The sequence below is a fragment of the Melanaphis sacchari genome, unplaced genomic scaffold, assembly GCF_002803265.2.
Source record: "Melanaphis sacchari strain LSU unplaced genomic scaffold, SCAv2.0 Contig94_pilon_pilon, whole genome shotgun sequence".
NCBI classification, from domain to species: Eukaryota; Metazoa; Arthropoda; class Insecta; order Hemiptera; family Aphididae; genus Melanaphis; species Melanaphis sacchari.
Window position 1 is genome coordinate 234168 of NW_020271674.1, and position 16684 is coordinate 250851.

A 16684-nucleotide genomic window follows, 5' to 3' on the forward strand; every position below is an offset into this window, starting at 1 on the left:
TCGGTGTTCTACGCCGCCACCGTCGTGAATCTTCTTCTCGGGCCGCGCGAAGAGTTGTCGTGTGCACGCCGACTCGATTATTGCGCCGCTGCGGTGTATATCATATTATTATATATTATATTATATTAGGTATACATAATATACAACAATAATGATAATAATAATAATAATAATAATAATATATTATAATGTAACCGCCGTATACTAATATATATATATATATATATATATATATATGTGTGTGTGTGTGTGTGTGTGTATATCTAATAATGCGCATGCGCGCCTGCGTAAGTCGTACACGCGCAATCAACTGGCCGGTTAGGTCGTGTGTGCGTGTGTGTATATACATAGGCTTTGGTTCTACGGACATGTATAATTCATACGTATACATTCGTCATCGTATATAGCGGGCGCGGCGTCGTTCCTCATCGCTGTTGTGTTGTCATTATTATTGTTGTCGAGCGAGATTCAAAATTATTTTTTTCGTGCGTCATTGCGACGCTCCCCTCGTTAACCGCGAGTCTATCGTCCATCGGTTTTCAACAGCTTTTCTTAACATTTACCGCACGATTCATGAAAAGACACCGATGTCCTCGTTATGCACGGGTTTAACATATTCCGTCGCGCATTGTATAAGACGTTACGGTTTTGCACGCGGGGTTGAGCGTTATCGAGGCGAATCCGTGATATTGCAGTCATATCTGAAAACGATTATAAAACGAATCATACGAATTACACCTAACTATTTGCCTTGTATCTACGGTCAACTTTAGAATAACGCCGATCGTTACTTGTGGTATTTAATTAGTATATAGTATATATACTATCGATGACGCGTATATAGTCGTCGAGTACCTACGCGGGATTTATAATCGACTGTAAGGTTTCTAAAATTGAATATATAATATGTATGTTTTATACATATATGCGTAAATTTATCAAGAATTTACCTTACACCACACACACATATGACAAAATAAAATCTCGTAAGCTTTGCCGTTTAATTTAGATGTTAAACGACGTTAAATTTAAGACTGTTTTTGAAATACCTGCTATAGCCTATATGTCGTTGGCCGTCCGTAGTGAAGACAAGTACATGTAAATAATGCATGTAATCAATTCGTGGCTCTCGATATTAAATGTATTAACAGTCAATACTCTTAAACATGTATGTGTACATTGTGCATATATATAATATAATAACCGTTGTAACTGCAGCCGAATTCTTGGTTAATGAAAACGTTTATCCGACCTGGAACTTGCTTTTAAACTGGGTCAATCGTTTTGAAACGAAAACTAGTTCGTTCACGGTAAAAAATTGTTTACAAAAATCGCAGTTGTGCATGTCGCACACTCTGACTCCACGAAAAATTTGTTTTTAAATACATTATTATTTAGATAAAATAATTGTGTAGTCTTATATACTTTGTTTTAAAAGTGAAAAAAAAACACTTAGATTTTTACATACATCCACAGATATTTTGTACACAACACATACATACATATTTACGTATATAAATTATATAAACATAACATGTCCATATATACTTTAATGTTATGGTAAAATAATCATATTATAATATATCATGTTGTGGCCATCACGATGCATCCTTAAGCCACGAGATTTCTCTTTCGACATTAATCTGTTTGACAAATGACAATTGTGGATGATAATTTATTTACTGCCGAATTCATTTTCATTGTGTCACCGGACACAGATTATAATAGTTTCCTATAATTATTACGCTGCAGCTGTTTTTCCAGACGTCATAATACTCACTGTGTACCTACATGTTCTCAATCGATTACGGTCATAAACATATTTATATATACCGGGTTCGTCCGGATATGTTATGTTCCGATTGTGGATTCGATTTTACATACGCGTTTTAAAAACAATGATTTTAACGATTTCGCTTTTCTTTTGATATCATCTATTTTCGGCCGAACCGCACAAACTAGCGGTAGCAATCAAATATATTATTAACCTATCGAGTGCTTAAAAATGCGGAAAACTTCAGGTCTACTACGGATACCCTCGCTCCTCAAACGCCCAAAAAAAAAAAAAAAAAAATACACATGACACGTATATAATGATGAATTACCTATGAATATTTTTTTTATGCTTTCACAATTATAATATTTGTATCTTTTTCTGAATAGAATCAAAATTTGTCACTCCTCAGTATGCAACTAATAACTATTATGATTAAATTTATACGAAATTCTCTAGCACTGCAGTTGTTATGCACTGCAGCTATTGTCATCTAAAAAAGATGGTGAGCGAAAGTGTTGTAGTTTATTCATAATATATAATATTGGTTTATTGATGTATCTTGCCAGGTCCTGCAGATAGTTCTAGTCAATTATTATCAAATATATTATTATACATTCCGGCAACTATACAACATTATAATATATTAAATGCATGCGTGTTGCAGAGTTTGCATACAATATATATTATTATTATATTCTATGGCCCGTTGTATAATAACGGCTGGACGAGCAGCAGATGAGAAATTCAATATAATATTACATACACATTATACATGTATATAAATGTTCGATGTTTGGTCCGAGTGATTGATTCCATTCACACTTTTTTTTGCAGGGCGAATACATAAGGTAGTAATGGAAACTGTTTACGGTTCGTTCGGTCTTTAAGCAGCGTTTCACGCGCGCGCCCTTTCGAACCCCGTCGCCACCGCCGCCACTGATGAGGGGGAATACAAAATATTATAAAAATAATCTTCGCCGCCGCGGACAAAACGCGTATCCATCAAACCGTGTAATGACCTCATGGCAACCTCCCCCCCTTCCCATCAGAGTGAACGGTGCAGTCGATTGTTTGGTGGATGGGAGCGGGGGAGTTGGAGTTTGTGGGGATTCGAGGGGGCAACAATGTGACATTTTTTCCTCAGGCCCATTGTTGCCGATCTCTTTCCGCCTGCGCATTTCTTCCAATTTTTCCTCTTTTTGTTGTAATAATATGTCGTGGGTTCCCTACATTATATATTGTACATATCTATATGTACAGTGTACCTTCCTATACATACGACGACAGCCGTGTGTGTGTGTGCCTAAGCACACAATTTTTTTTTGTTTGCCCAAAGGTTCCAGCCCGTCTGCCGAGCGAATAATATATTGCATTGTGCACGGTTATATTTTCCTTCCTTTTATTTCTTTTTTTTTTTTATACGCATGTATCACCTATATAATATGTACATTATGTATATATATATATATCGTCCACATACGACCCCGTACCGCAATCCAGTCAAGAGACCATTGTGTTCGCCGCGGCGTATTGAGCATACTTATTATTATTTTTATTATTGTTATTATCGTCGTCGTCGTCGCGGGCTCTTCTGTGTTCATGTGTTCGTGTGGTTGTGCATGTGCATACCGCGCTTGGTGTGAGTGTGTATGATCGACTGCAGCCAAGAGGGCGGTGTTGTAATTAAATTCTTGAATTTCGCCCATAGAACGGATTCGATGGCGCGTAAACACGAGCTCACAAACCGCCCCCGCGAATTCAACGATACATTTTACACGTTAAAATAATGTATTAATAATAATGCACGTCGTCGTTTGACCCGTAAATATTGCGGTCGTTATTTACATTATTGTGTGTTTTGTACTCGCGTATGTCGACTAAAGGACTTGTCGCTGCGGTTGCTAATGACTAATGAGTAATGAACTAATGACTGTAATATAAAGTTGTATATCGTACAAGTGATATAATTTCGTTGGAAAAACGGAGACTCGCCTATTAAATTTTGATTTGCATTTAAGTGTTTGTTTTATAGATCTTTGAAAATAAACAGTATAAAAAATATAAAAATAAAATGATAGAGTATGATCGGTTCCCGAAACCATGACAGACTATGAGCAGTTCCTGATATGACACTAGACTTGGGTAACGGGAAACATTAAATATATGTTGTTTAAACTCGAAGCATAAATGTAATAAAATTAATATTATGCAGAAACACACGTAAACACATGGGTCACTTATATACAGTAGACGGAGTGGCGCTGTAATGAACTTAATATATATCTTTACTGTTTTACTCAGACCTGAGTGGAATAACGGATATATTAGTATAATATTTTCGAAAGAAACATTGGCGAGTGAACAGACTCCGAATTAAAATTATTGTGACATGTTTTTAACACGTTTTTACTACGACCCACGGTGTCAAAATCGTGTATATTAGAATATTAAGGAAACGATTTTTAATTAGTTACTCAGTATACTTTTACCTACTACTACTACTGCTACTATTTATACCATACTTGATTACATCGAAACGTTTGGTAATGGTATATATATATATATATATATATATATATCATTTATGTATATAACGAGTTTTTTAGTTAATCCGTAAAAATGAATTTACATACCAATATACCATCATCATATCATGATATTATAATTTATATATTACTATTTATCAAGTCTGTCATAGACGTTGTAGTAAGATTGACTCGCTACCCTCATTATACGATGGTGTATAAAAATAAGTTATTAAAATATTTTAGTTAACTATACACATGAAAAGTCCGAGTACTCGCAGCGATGTGACTGTGGTCTATGACAGAGTTTACGACGAGCAACAGCAAATCTAAATCTAATGGTCCATTTCACTTGTTTTTTTATGCGACGTGATCCGCGAGGGATCAGAAAATGATGTCACTTAAATAAAAGTGTCATTCGTCATATTTTACAAGGACTTAAATTTCACAGTAATATGTTTTGGAGTATATGAGCTGTACGTGTATCTTCTTTTTAATGTCTTCATTAAATATCGCGAAAATTGTTATTGGACGATATGGGGCGTGTGTTGCATATTAAACAAATAGTAACAGCAGTAGAAGTGTATATGGGTTTTCACAACGTTCGTAGATTTAATTGGTTGAATGATGAATGAGTAAAAAATTATTATATATATATATATATATATATATAAATAGTATTATAATAAAATCACAAATTATTGGCATTAACTTGTACTATTAATTGGTAATTATCTGCAAACATTTTTTTTTTTTTTAGAATTATAAACTCGTTCATGACTTTTTTAATATCGATTGTTTTTATTTGTGAAAACAAGAACCTTTAAGGGGATATAAATTGATATTTTTATATCTATATGCAGTCTGCAGTTCTATAATTAAAACATTATTAAACACGGACGCGTGTGAAATCAATACAAACAATAAATAACCGCATGTAATTTTGTTTTCAAAATTAAACACCGCACTTACACCGAATAGGTATACTGCCGCTGGCAAAAAGCGTAAAACATTTTCAAGACCATATTGTTATTATTATAACATTGGATGACAACTACGACGACGACTTTTACGGTTCCCGGCTATTATCTCTCGCGCGCCGTAATAAAATACCTAATATACTTACCTACAACCGTACAAAGGAGTACGTTCTGTCGGGCAGATGAACCGGCAGTTAGGTACGCGCGTATAATATGTATACGCAGGGGCAAGGTAAGGTACACGTCATTATCGCGGGTCGCGTTAAAATATAACTTCTTAGCGGCGGCGGCGGCGGTGCCCGGTAGCAAGTACCCGGTCGGCGGGGGCAATGAAATTTGTAGTTTTATATTATAATATACCATAATAATGATAATAATAATATACAACATACATAATAATAATAATAATAATAATAATAATATTATATAGTTTTCACCGTCGTGGTCGTATCTCGTTTAAGAAACCGGTTGCACTGTCGACATCGGGTTCACGGCGAAAATAATAATCGAATCGAATGTAAACGTGCCGGTACACAAACGAGTTCCACCATTTCCAGTCATCGTTGTCGTGCTCGTGTACGCGGGGCACTTCTGCCGATGCTGCGGCTGAGCCCGTCCGCGGTCTTTGTCCGGTGTCCGCGTCGTATAATATAATATTATATTTTATACGCACACACAAACACACACATACACACACATACACACATATGGGTACACCTCGTGACAGTAACGCGTAATTGCTTCGTTCGCCGAGCGAGCGGCGAGCGGTGAGCGGAGCGTGGCGATAATAATAATAATAATAATAATAATAATAATAAACTGTGAGATTTACGAGACGATTATCTAATGTTTAGGTATACCTATTGCGTACGTATATGGTTAACGCGAGCGTGATGGAAATCTCGAGCCGTCGCCAAAGTCCGAAACACGCACCCCTACACGATTTTTGCGACAATTATATTACCTACAATATTATTATATTATTGTCAACGTTATTGTAAGTACGCGTCTCTATTAGCAATGCACTCGGTAGTGAACGTGAATATTTATTGGGATCTGCACGATGTCTAATCGCGATATACATTTCATGTATCTTATATCCGCGAACGTTTGTATTTTCATCGAGGTCATTCGAAAAAATTGTGTCTTCTAATTCGAGTTAGGTATTATAATACACATTTGTTCGTTTTTTACTATTATGGATTAATGATTAAGATACTACACGAACATAATATCTTCTGTGAATATTTTCGTTGACCAACGACATAATTGTCATCATTTTGTAGTATAAAACATGTTATAAGCCATCAAATATCGTCTGTAGGGAACTTTATTGAAATTGAACACGCGTTTTGTCTGTATAAATTAAACTTAAAAGCGAATACTTGATGCGGAGACTGAAAAGTGGGAAATTACTGAATAAGTATTTAAAAATAATGTTTGGACTTTATCAGTGGTTTCTAACTTATAAAAAAAAAAAAATAACATTTTTGGAATTAACTTATAAATAGGTATAGGTACTATAATATTACATTACATGTTTTTAGAATTTTTATTTTGGAAACTACCTCACTCAGTCACTAAATTCTTAACTCATCGAATAAATATCGAATTATTATAATTATTATTAGGTACTATTTTTATTATATACCTGTCCTTTTCCCTATATTTTTTTTTGAAAATTAAGATTACATCTCATATTTTTATTATACCTAAACTTTTTTTACACTGGCAAATTTTTCGTTAATTAAATTTGCAGCATTGAATTATAAAAATGTGTAGTATAATATTCAAACACTGATTCATCTTCGCGTGTTGATTGATGTACATATAGTAATCGCGATAAAACCTCATAAAATTCAATAATACAATAAAAAATAAATTCGCAGCTCAGATACAGTCGTAAAGCCTCATGCAAGCACTCAACGGTCAAAAAGTTCGCTTACGCGCGTAATAGATAAAAAAAATGATAAAGAACACGCCGACAGACTCGATAAGAAAAATGAGGAAAATAGATAAAAAAATTTTATCCGTAGACGTACGTCCAAGAACATTGCCGCCGCCAATCGTTCTACCCGAGATGTTGTTTTACATTTACCCATACACATTGTTATTATATTATATTATATTATTGGCGGCTCTAGGTGTGCGTTTCGTTTTTCGTGTAATATATGCTCGACAAGTCCACAGCGCGTATAATAATATTATAATATGGTAATGTCGAGTGTTTTTATTTTTTTCATTTTATCTTTTCGGTCGACACACGTCGTCGTGTCCGTGTCACCTCTTCGTTGAAGGTGGTTCTCGCCTTCGCGGTGGCGGCGGCAGCCGCATTCCCCGGGGAGGCCGCCGCCGTCACTGTCAGTCCAAAAACCCGTCGTCGTTATTATATTATATACTGACGCAGGTATACGCGTTAAGTATATAATAATATATATATGTGTAAAAATAATAATTTATTTCTCGGAAATCCGCACACACTATAACACACGGGTGGTAGACCAGTCATTCAGCAGCGACAGAAGCCGTCGCGTCATAGTAATGAATTTTCGTGTGTGTACGATATTGTGTGTGTGTTGATGTTTGTGTGCGCGCTTACCCGCCAACAACAATAATACATATACCTACGAGACGTAGCGTCCCGAAACGAATCGGTAGATGACCACCGTCGTAGCCCGAATTATTATGTGAGGTATACGTGTGTTGCTTGTGTACTGAAAAAAACATGATTGCGGTGTGTTGGTAGGATGGTGTTTGGACATTATAGTTAATTATTTTCGATCGAGATTTAAAAAAAAAAAAAATAGTGATGACGAAACGATCAGTTTTTGCTTGCAAGGTAATGTGAAATATTATAAAATCGTTGACACGCGTTTTGGCGGGATGCCTGTCGCAGCCGTTTCAAATTTTAAACGAATAATACGATTAGAGGAAATCCGAAGATGTGCAGTGTTGTTGGTCTAACAGCTGTAATACTACGTGTTTCGAATATGCGTTGATAGCTAGGTACTCCGTTTTTAGTGAATTTTTCGTACATTATTATTGAATATGACCTATTAACGTACATCAACAAAATGTGATGAATAGATGGTATAATAGGTAGGCTAAAAAAAATAAAAATATTTAAAGATTGAGAAACGACTAGGTATACCTGATGGAGAAACATTATTCTATTCAGAAACCTATGTTTAAGTTCAATACAAATAATATATTGTTTAATTTTCAATAAAATAAAGATTAGTACAAAAATATTATAATTTAAATCTGTTATTTAATTGTTTCTACAGAAAAATTAATAATTAGATATACTACTTATAGGTACTATATTATTCTTAGCCGATATCAAATTATAATACATAGTAGGTATAATATATTACATTTTTTTTTTAGTGAAATATTTAAGTTTAAAAAAAGTATGTTATTATAATATACTGTTTAAAATTATTACATTCTAACCATATATAAGAATTCAACACACATATTTTGAAATATACCCGATACCGAAAAATATGTAACTAATATAAATATATAATATAGATTTAGTTAAAATGGCATTTTAAAAGACAAAGTATATAATCGATACAACAGAATTCATTGGAAAAAGAAGAACAATATTTGCAGTGTACTATATGTCTATATGAATCCGTTGAAAGTGATAGCTGGACTATTAAATTAAAAGTGATGAAAGTCATAATATTATATATACCATCACCATGGTTGGCGTACAGGAATGACTATGATTGAGTTCTATAACTTGGAGATGCCCAATTCGGTAAAAAATAATGGCTCATTCATAATCCGGAAACTGGCTGGAGTTAGGAAGATCATAGGTCGGTTAACAATTAAGGCTTTGAAGTTGAAATTATAATAGTTGAATGTTAGGAGAAATAAAAAAAAAAGATTTTCCCATTTTAGTTTGGAGCCGGAACTTACTTAACTTATATGTGAATCGGTATTTAATAGTAAATTGAAACGAGATCGGCGTAAAGGATGGCAGAGATACAGGTCTTGACACGAAAACGTTGTTAATAAAACTCACCGAGAAATCGGCGAACTTAAGACACGAAAATAAAATTATAAAATTTTTTTTATGTTTAAATGATGGGTTATTTTTAAAAAAAATAATAAATACAAAACCTAATAGATTTGGCCAGTAGACTAAATTCCCTTAGCCCCTCTATTTTCGTCGTTGATTTCGCATAATTATTTATAGTTTTGAATTTATTTTTACGCTGTCTCTGGTCGGAGCATTGGAATAAAAATATGTTTTATTACCTATAAACTACCGCACGAAGCGAACATTATTCAATACAAACGCGAATAATAGTAATAATAATTGCAATAATACGATATATTTTACTTAACAGACACGGGCGGGCGACGCTCCATTGGCACCGGCTGATATAATATATAGGTATATAGTTTGATTTCGTGCGCTTTGATTATATTATATAGGTATATATAAGTACTCCTGCTGCAGTCGAGTGTTTTATTAGAACTATACAAGACGATAAGTGGGTTTTTTTTACCCTCTACCCGTCGTCGAATCAAAAAAATAAAAAAAAATAATAAACGGAGCACCGGTACCCATTATATTGTACACATTTATACATATATATATATATATTCATACAAAATTCTCTATCACCGCATTGTGCTGCGTACTGCAGATATATTATGCGCGCACAACAATGTAACGAATTAAAAAATTGTAAGTCGGCAATAAAAAACGCGATAAAAAATTAAATAAAAAATATAGAAATCCAAAAAGATAAAACGCAAAAAATTCAATGCGTTGAGCTCGCACGGCGATACATATTTATTGCGGAATACTAATTGTATTGCGATGATATTGTGCGTGTTCGTTCCGCACAATCGATTATTATCGTTTAAAATATATTATACAAATAGGACCTACCTCCCGTTTGTTCATATGCGATGATGGCCCCGAACAAAAACGCGTGTCAGGTACCGGCTCTACATTTCCCAAGTATATATTGTAGTATATTATACGTATGCCCACTTGTATTAGGTATTTCGTGTTATTATTATTATTATTACTATTATTATTATTGCGCAGAAAGCCTAATGATCCGCAAGGGACTAGCGGCTCGTTTTCAGCCCGGCGTTCGTCTTACACGCATATATGGATATTACACGCAGTAGCTGTATCACATTTATGTTATACAAAGGTACCTATACTACCTACATAATATAATATCTTACGTATATACTTGTATACGTGTGATGCGCGCACTGCATATATTATTATCATATGCGTATACGTAAGCTATACGGGTTTTATTTTATTTTCCATTAAAAAAAAAAAAAAAAGAAGAAGCGTTTTATAACATATATAGTAATATATAACGTACCTGTCTTTCTTTCTACCCCCAATATAATACATAATATATAATATTATGTAATTTGTTTATTATATATATATATATATATGTATAGACGGTATTTTGCTTTATTTTTTTCCACCGGCCCGCGAACCCTCGGTAGATAATTTTATTTTTTCCCGTATAGGAATAAAACTCCTCGCGGTATCCCTCGCCCTGCAGTACATCGCTGCAACAGTCAAAGGGTCTTGTTTGACTGCTGCTCTACATATACATATATACACTACTCCATGCAGATACTGCCGCTCTTATTATATATATATATATACTCATAGACCATGTTATAATATATACAATTCTATATTAAGTATATTATACCTACACATATTAATGATTAGGTAAAAACTGCGATATTATCAGTTATATGATGATATATAGGTAGGTACGTGTTCGACTGACAAAAAAACGATTGACTGTATTTATTATTAAGATTTTCATATTTGCAGGTCAATCATTATTTTTTTTTTTATCGTAAGCCATTCATTATTTCAAAAACTATTAACGTTGTTGAATTTTTTTTTCTATTTATAGTTAGTTTTTTAAATTTTTGTACGAAAATATACATTTTTAATTTAATATTCGGAGGTAGACATTATTCGGCGCATTTCGATGTGTAAAAGTTAAAAATTGGAGAAGAAGTTAATGCATTATTTGAAGTACTTATAGATAGGCGGATTAGAGTGGTACAGGAGTACTCAGTAAAATGTTGGTCCACTACTCTGCTCATCTACACATTAAGTACTTATAAGTCATAAACTATATTAGTCTGTAATTTTATTTTTACAGATCAAAATGCGTCAAATAATATTCTGCTTAAAAATACGAAATTAAAAATGTATATTACTGTACAAAAAAGTAGAAACTTAAAAATTATAATGATAAAGAACTTGTTTCCATTGGTTAATCATAAAATAATTACCTAATTAACTCAATATGATTTTTTTATTGTTGTACAAGTAATCAGTCCGCGGCATCTATAATGGCGATTGAACGTAACATTACATTATTAATATTCGTATACGGGTGAGTTACAACTTACACGTATACATGGATTATATAATTAATATTATAGCATATAGATTAAATATATACTATGGATAGGTAACGTCAATGCGTTTTCGATCATTATTTTAATTTGAATTCAACTCCCTTAGTGGCGCATTATAATAAATTTATAGGAGAAAATGCTAAATAATATTAATTGTATCTACTCGTTTCCAGCTACCGTACGTCCAATGTAGACAATGCAGTGAGTGAAATCCAAATTAAAATAATTAGAGAGAGAGATGATTGCTTTGATGTCTATATAATCTTATTTTATCCATGACAATAGTAACACAATTGATTGACAGTATAGGTAGTACAGTTGAGAATATAAAGTAAAATTGAATAACATATCCATATTATGTAATATAGAGTTTTTGTGTATTGTGTTTTAATTTATGTGTTTGCATTATATTTGTTCGATAGCACGTGTTTCCAATAAGAATATTGTACGAGTTTGGATATTAAATTGTTTGGCACCGGGTTAACAGACACTATATAGACGTTTAAAGATACTGCATTTTTCTCACCTCATCGCGTATTCTACATTCTGTTATTGAATACACGTTCGAATGTGACAGTGAAACCGTAGCGCAAGCAAAAGAAAGGGCCTCTTCTCTTATTAAATAAATATATATACATACAAATTAATAGAGCGTGTGAATGCTATTCTAAGTGGGTTGATGGAGATCTCATATTTTCTAAGGGTGTTGAATGTGGTTTTATATCGATTCGTTTCATTAAACCCATTCTATTTTTCCGTTATTGACGTCGATTTGTCTATACACGGACCACTATATACGGTTGCCATACATGGTATCTATAGATAATATCACGTCAGATAGCCTGAAGCAATAGTCGTTTAATATATCATATTATTATTATTATTATATCGTACAGACGCATGTTATTTTTCGTGCACGTACGTGAAACACGGGTACACGGTCATAATTTAGGCACGCATAATAACGACTGTACGCTGGCCAATAACACATGATGTTTTGCATTTAATAAAATATAACATAAAATGTATTATACCTATCATTGTATATTATATTATTTTCGCTTGTAAATTCTGGGCACAATAGGTGTCGTCGCAGTGTCTGTATTATGTGTGATGTGTATATAATACTGTGTACATGTATTATTATACAGAAAATTGCCCGAGGGCCAGCTCATCGTTAATCATATGATAATAATATATATTGTTGCGGTTTTCTATGTTTGATAACCATGGTCGAGGGTGCAGACTGCGGATGTATTGTACAATATTGTAGTACATCGCAGTATAGTGTACCTACCTATGTTTATTATAGTGGACTAGTTATTGTTTAGCTTGATCTGTCACCTGTGTCGAACCAAAGCGAATCTATAACCATTATTCTCATTCAGACCCTAACTGAACTTTGTGAAAAAATGTATGTCATTTATAAATTATTACTATATTATGATAGTATGGTTAGAATATTTTTAGTCTTATACTATAGTTATATACTTGTGAAACATAGTAAGATATTGTAATAATAATTAATTATCAACTACAGTTATCGATGAAACGATACGGACATTTAGGTACTTTTCTTTATTGTATCAAATATTTTAAAATCTTATAAATTAATGATTTAATAATATTCTTTTTGTAAGTTTTAAATTTATTAATTCGATTTTCGTCCAAACCAGCATCCAGGGGTTATTCACACTTCCATTACGGTACTAAACTTATTATAAACAGTTAGCAGTGTATATAATTAAGCGTAATATACGTATATATATATAATATATTATATATATATATATATATAGTATCTATAACCACACTACATTATAATACATCACATAAAGCTCCCGCAAAGATTTCTTAAATTCGATAACGAAGACAATGGGAATAGTAATATAATAATATTACTATCTATTTTAAACAGCTCATATAGGTACGTAAGTACCTACAAATTATACATATATGCGTTTCAATAAATGGAAAATTTATTTTAATATGCAGGTAAAAATTATACGTCATCATATAAGTTTTTTTTTATTGTTATGATTATGGATTTATCATTTAATATTATAATTTTAGATACGCGCAAAAAAAAAATGTGTTGTGGTAGGTTAATGTTGTAAGATTTAATAAAAACAAATAACTACGCTCGTTAAAACGAGACACGTATACAATCGTAAACCATTTATTACTATTATTTATAAATATTTATTATTTGTAGTATATACTATACAGTATACATACACGTATCATAATTATATGTGTATTATACTATTATCCTATTATGTAACTGACTGGGGTTTTAATGTCTTATGTGTGTATACAACATATTATATATATATATATTACGCATGCAATCGTTTACGTTAAGACGGCTGAGCTGATTCTGAAGTGTATTTTTATTTTCAATAATATGTAGAACATAATGTTTTAGACGGAGTAGGTTTTAGTTATGGCCCCTGAACGACAATCGGTTTTAACTTTTAATAAAAAATTTTGGAATTTTAAGAGCGTTATAATATTTTTTATTATTAAATTTTACATTCTTAATATATTCTTATATTACCATAAAATAATTGTTAGCTTAATACTTAATCATGTCTAATTATTGAAAATAAAAAAAAAATCAACAGATTGCGTACAACTAATAAAAATTTATTCAAAATCTAGACATAATATATGTGGCATAATATAATCCCGACGATTAATAGTTACAATACACCCCCATTGACGAGGTGTTTTGTTACAAAATTTTCACAAAAACATTTTGCAGGGCATTGCAATTTATTGTTGTATTTTACTGTTATATGTCTTTGCGCCAGCGCATAAAGCCTATATACAAAGAATAATGACTATAATATACTCACAGAGACATCTTTTCAGAACCCGTTGATTCACTTACAACGGTGCTATTTGTAAAATATATAAACGTATAGTATACGTTAATAAAGTTCTCTGAACATATTACTAGGACAAAAATCGATTTTTTCAATATGAGGTTTTCAATGTACTTATTATATAATATATTATATTGAAAAGTCTGCTGCTGTGCCGCTGAAGTACACGAGTAGGTGCCTACTTGTCGCTTCGAGCACGCCGGCTACTTATGTGTTCTTTCGTCGTTGCGGGGAGTCTTTATATTTCATGAACATATTATTGTATTTAATATTATAATATTTTATTTATTGCCGCGCGGCGGCGAAATCGAAAGCCGCGATAATATCTATATCTTGGCGGCCAAAATAGTGCTGTCTGTTGCAGGCGCCACGCGCGTTTATATCATTACGAATTACAATACAATACAGCGGCGTATGCATTATATGAGTATAAAGGTGTACATAACATTTATCGTATATAAAGGTATTTACTACCTACACGGTTGCATAACGTAATTATAATATGATAATATGACTGAGATGCCGATACGCGTATAATAATATAGATATATACGTAGTGTGGAGTGGGTCGTAAACAAAATTCTGCAGTATAACTATTCGTAATATTATTATTTATCGTTTACATATTATATTACTGATTTCATTTTAGACTGCAAACATTTAGATCGATAGTGTTCACGTCTCGTCATAGCGCAGCGTTTACCGTGGTATTTAATATCTTACGCAATAAATATGTACGAGTATGTTATGAACATTTACTTAGAGTGAGAGGCTTCAGACGTCCGCGGCGTGGATTTCAATAATACTTTGCAATAACGGCTACATTATTTTCGACAACTGTACGATAATAGTAAAATGTGCAGAATATATATAAATACGTAAAATAAAATAATATTATTTTTTTGTTAGGTTAGGTAGTCAGGTATTGTGTATGTGACACTATATAGTGTCCCTCGTTTAATCCTTCTTTTCACTGCTACACTCGTATTGTTATGCGTCGCAGCTATTATTGTTATTGTACGCCTATCGGTGATGTGTGCATACTGATTATGCACACCTATAATGTATACATTCACAAATGGTTAATTGATATTCTTTTTACAATAATATTAATTACTATTCTTGTGATTGACGACTGTAGCGTTAGATGTTGCTAATTTCAACATTCCAAACATTGCGTATGACGTTTTAACGTCGTTCGAGTTAATATTATTTGTATATTAATAAAAAGGTTAAACAAAGTGTAACGTGCACTCGTGCGTACTCGTGCATGTGTATAATAATTATGTATATTATGTAGTAGGAATATTCTCTTCAGCGATCACGAGAACTGCAGATAATACAGAAAACCCGTTTTGACCCAAATCGATTGGTACCTACAGTAGTTTTGTGATTCATATATGAAATGACACTACCTACCTATTTGTCTATTCTGTATAGGCTTGACATTTTGACCGATTAATCATTCATTTTAGCGTCTTATAATAAACAAGAAATAACTTTCAACAAATATATTTTTGGGAAATCTAGAACTTTAAAAATTAGTTGTTTTATCATGTTAGTTGTTACATTAAAAAATAATCTCATTTTAATTTTATACACCATGAATATTCTCCGACATTTTAAACACACATTTAAATGCACTGAAGACTCGCTTTATACAATTTTTTAGGGTATAGATGAAACAAGAAGAATATATAATATTATAATGGTTTTAGATTGGTATTATAAGATTTTATATTATCTGCACTTCTGGCTTAGCTCTCTTCTTCTTCCACTTCTCATTTTTGATAAATCAATTAAATTATTAACACTGCTAATCCATAAGTAGGTATATCTATCTATGTATATAGATATACCTACTGGCGCGTTGCCATTTAATATTTAGTTAATTTCTGTTTGTAAATTTTGGTCTCCCGAGAGGCGCGTCATAGGACGTCATGTGTTAATATAGTTAGGTTACGGTTCATTATACGTAACCAAACTTAATGTGTTGTTAACTTTTATAATGTAGAGTGAACCGATCTATTATTAAGTTTAAAGGTAAAACATGATCTA